Below are 3,668 nucleotides of genomic sequence, written 5' to 3' on the forward strand. Positions count from 1 at the left end.
GGCAGTTTCACTCTTGGGCAGGCTTTCTGCGGCTCAGCCTCAGTTTCCTCATTTGAAAACGAGAGGAATGATTTCCAACACCCTTCCTCGCCTCTCCCTCTTCGGCCTCAGCCCTTCCCTCCACCCTCTCCCCAGGCTGGGGAGACAGGGGAGGGTAGCCACGTGAGACGGAGATTTCCGCTGAGACGGAGATTTCCCAGCTGAGCTCATCAGTGATTTTTGACTTTGGCCTTGAAAGGCGTGAGCTCTGGGGGGCAGCGGGCCTGTGGCCAGAGGAGGGCAGGACAATAGTTTTATAGCTTTGTTTTATGGGAAGAAGCAGCATTGCCCAGTCCCTGGAGAGTGTCCAGTGATCTACTCTCTAGGGAATGGACACTAGAAACATTTTTGGCTTCAGGGAAAAGGCATAATTCGGAGGTTTCTGTGTGGGCCTCCTGAAGAAACAATGGTGCCCAAATGTTTGGCTCTAGGACCGCACCCTCTCCCAAATTCCACACATTCCCCACCCCCAGCCAGGTCTCGGTGGTAAGGCTGCTGCCAAGCACGTACCTCTGACCCTCACGTACCTTCGGGGGTGGGGGTGTGGTATGGACATGGGACCACTATTAATGGCAGCCACTGTGATACCCCCCAAGCCAGCCCTGGGCTGCAGAGCCCACAGTGGAGGGCCTCGAAGCCAGGGGAAAGGGAGGCCAGGTTGGGGGTGACCTCAGCAGGCTGGCATAGTGTGGCCCTGGCCAGAACAAGGCTGGAGGGTGCTGACCTTCATCATGGCTCCCTTGGTGTCACTTCTACATGTCGGTATGGGCTATGGCCTGGCGCCAGCCAGGGAGGAAGATAGCATGTGGCAGGCTTTCCGGATTCCCATCTCGGGGAGTGAGCTCTGTCCTCTCCCTTGTTCCCCAAAGGCCCTGAAGCTGAGGCACCGGGAGGTATGAAGGCAGCAGAGGTCTCAAGGAATGGAACGGGCTGGGAAGGGCCCTGTCCTGGGCCCTTAAAGGCAGCCAAGATAAGCAGAGTTTTCAGAATGCTGTAGTTGCAACACATCTGCAGGACAGTCAGAAAAGACGTGAGGAGAGTTTTGTGCACAGGTTTCTGGTCTCATGTGCCTTCCACAAGCCTGCTCAGGATCAGTCATCCGGATTCAGAAAGCCTCAGATCGTGAGAACCTGCCCACCCCCCTACCTTCCCCCCTGCCACCCCGCTTCAGCCATGATGTGAACTCCAGAGTCCTCTGTGGGAGAATACAAACGTGCTTGGTGTCCAGAGGCCAGAGTTTAAATGAACGACATCATGACTTGCTTGCTGTGTATCCTTGGGAAAGTCACCTAACCATTCTGGGCCTTCATTCCTCCCCTGTAAAGGGAGAACAGCTACAGCACAGGGTTGTTATAGAAACGAAGTGAAAGAATGTTCTCGAAAGGGTCCGAACATACAGGGAAGCGTGTGTGTTCCCTTCTCCCCCGAGCAGTGCTGACGGTAGACACAGGTGTACAACTTGCACACGCATGCGTGTCTTTCATTACGTTATCGCATAAGCCCCTGGTTGGTTGCCTTGAGACCTACTTGGAGCAACCCCCCGTGCTGCCCAAACCACTCATCCCCCACTCTAACCCTCAGCTGCATCTTGGACTCAGCTTGTCGTCTGGCCTTGTGGAAACCCAAGAAAGACAAAAGCCCCATCCGAGCACTCACCCACCATGACCCCCCCACCAGTCCAGCTGTCAACACCCCCTACCCCGGTAGGGGTGCCATGGAGGGGGCGGGGACTGGAAAGAGAAAGAAGAGCCTTGAATTCTCACCCATACTCTGAGGAAGGTCAAGGGAGTATGCAGGAGGATGGCAGGTTGGAAAGAACAAAGAAACCCGCTGACCTCAGAAGAGAGCCCAGGTGGAGGTTTAGGAGACTGTGGGTCTGCATGGCTAAGTCCTGGGCCTCAAAATTCGGTCAAAGAACCGGAGCTCCCTTATTATAAGAGAGGGAGGGGTCACTGATGTTGCTGGGCAGAGAAATGATAATGTTTGGAACGATAATCCCGATAGCTGCTAATGCGTACTGTATGCTGGGCAGGGTGCCAAGCCCTTTAAGGCATCGTCCCATTTAACCCTCAAAATAATCTTGTGAAGTCGAAATTATCATCTTTATTTTACACAAGAAGAAACATGGACTCAGAGAAGGTAAGAACTTACCCAAAGACACATGGGGAAGAATGGGCAGAGCCAGGATTAGAACCCTGACCATCTATCGCGACAGGCTATGCCCAAGAGCAGGAAGACATCCAGGGTGAACAGGCGAGGGTCCACCCGACACGGGGAAACATAGATCCAACTGTGTGACTGACTCCAAGGTGTCGAGCACTTAGCTCAGTGCCTGCTAGTTACCTGCAATGGCCTCCCTAAATACTGGCTGAGTGTGTGAATCCAGGATCCAGCGGATTAGCAATGCCCGGCATGGTAGCTGCAGAGAACCAGAAATTAGTTTTCACTGGGTCTCAGGGGACATCATGAGCCTGATGGAAAACTGGGGGACGTTAATGACGGGAGCAGGCACTTTGGAGAGAGGTCACCCCGGTCGAAGAGGGAGTCTCTGCATCAGTGAGAGTCATGAGGAAGGGTAAAATCCTAGGGCACAGGGACAGAAGGGTCTCCGAGCAGGAAAAGACCTTCGAGGCTTGGCCATGCTTAGGTGGACTAGAGCAGAAAGAGAACAAGAGCAGGAGAGGCAGAGAGTGGAGGAGGAGAAAGTGTCCCCGAGTGTCACACTTGAGAACAAAGAAAGGCTTGGGAGCACAAGAGGTCTTCCCAAAGCTCCCGCCTCCTCATTCCCCAGAGATCCCCCCACATCTGAGATGAAGTGTTGGGGCTCCTCGCTAACACGCCGGAGGGCCCCCCCGCCAAGGACAGGGCTCTGGACATTCTCCTTCTTCCTCTCCATCATTATTCCCCCCTCTCTGCAGCATCACACTCCTGTCTTAAATTTTTTTTTTGGTTTTGGTTTAAACTCTTGATCCCACTTCTCCATCCAGCTGCCACCGTATCTTTCCTCTTTTACAGCAGAACTCCTTCCTAAGGGAAGTGAAAACAAAGGTCTAGATAAAAACTCGTACACAAATGTCCGTGGCAGCATCCTTCACCATGGTGGAATTAACCCTAGTGCCCACGGATGAGTGGACGCACAGAATGTGGACTGTTATGCAGCTGTGAAGAGGCAGGAACGAATGCGCCTGTTACATGAATGAACCGTGAAGGCAGGATGCCAAGAGCAAGAAGCCAGACGTAGAAGACGACTACGTATTGTGTTATTCCACTTATATGAAATGTCCAGAGTAGGGGCACCTATAGGGACAGAAAGTAGATCAGTGTTTACGTTATGGAAGAATGGAGTAGGGGTTAAAAGCCAGAGGGTAAGGAGTTATGGGGAGGAAGGTGTTGAAATAGTTTAGATTACGCTGATGGTTGCACAATTTTGTGAGCCTATCAAAAACCACTGATCTGTACCCTTTATTTTTTTTAAGATTTGATTTATTTATTTGACAAAGAGAGAGAAAAAGAGAGCCCAGGCAGGGGGAGTAGGAGAGGGAGCAGGAGAAGCAGACCCTGTGCTGAGCAGAGAGCCCAACATGGGGCTCCATCCCAGGACCCCAGGATCATGACCTGAGCCAAAGGCA

The sequence above is a fragment of the Mustela nigripes genome, chromosome 10 (assembly GCF_022355385.1).
Source record: "Mustela nigripes isolate SB6536 chromosome 10, MUSNIG.SB6536, whole genome shotgun sequence".
Classification (NCBI taxonomy): Eukaryota; Metazoa; Chordata; class Mammalia; order Carnivora; family Mustelidae; genus Mustela; species Mustela nigripes.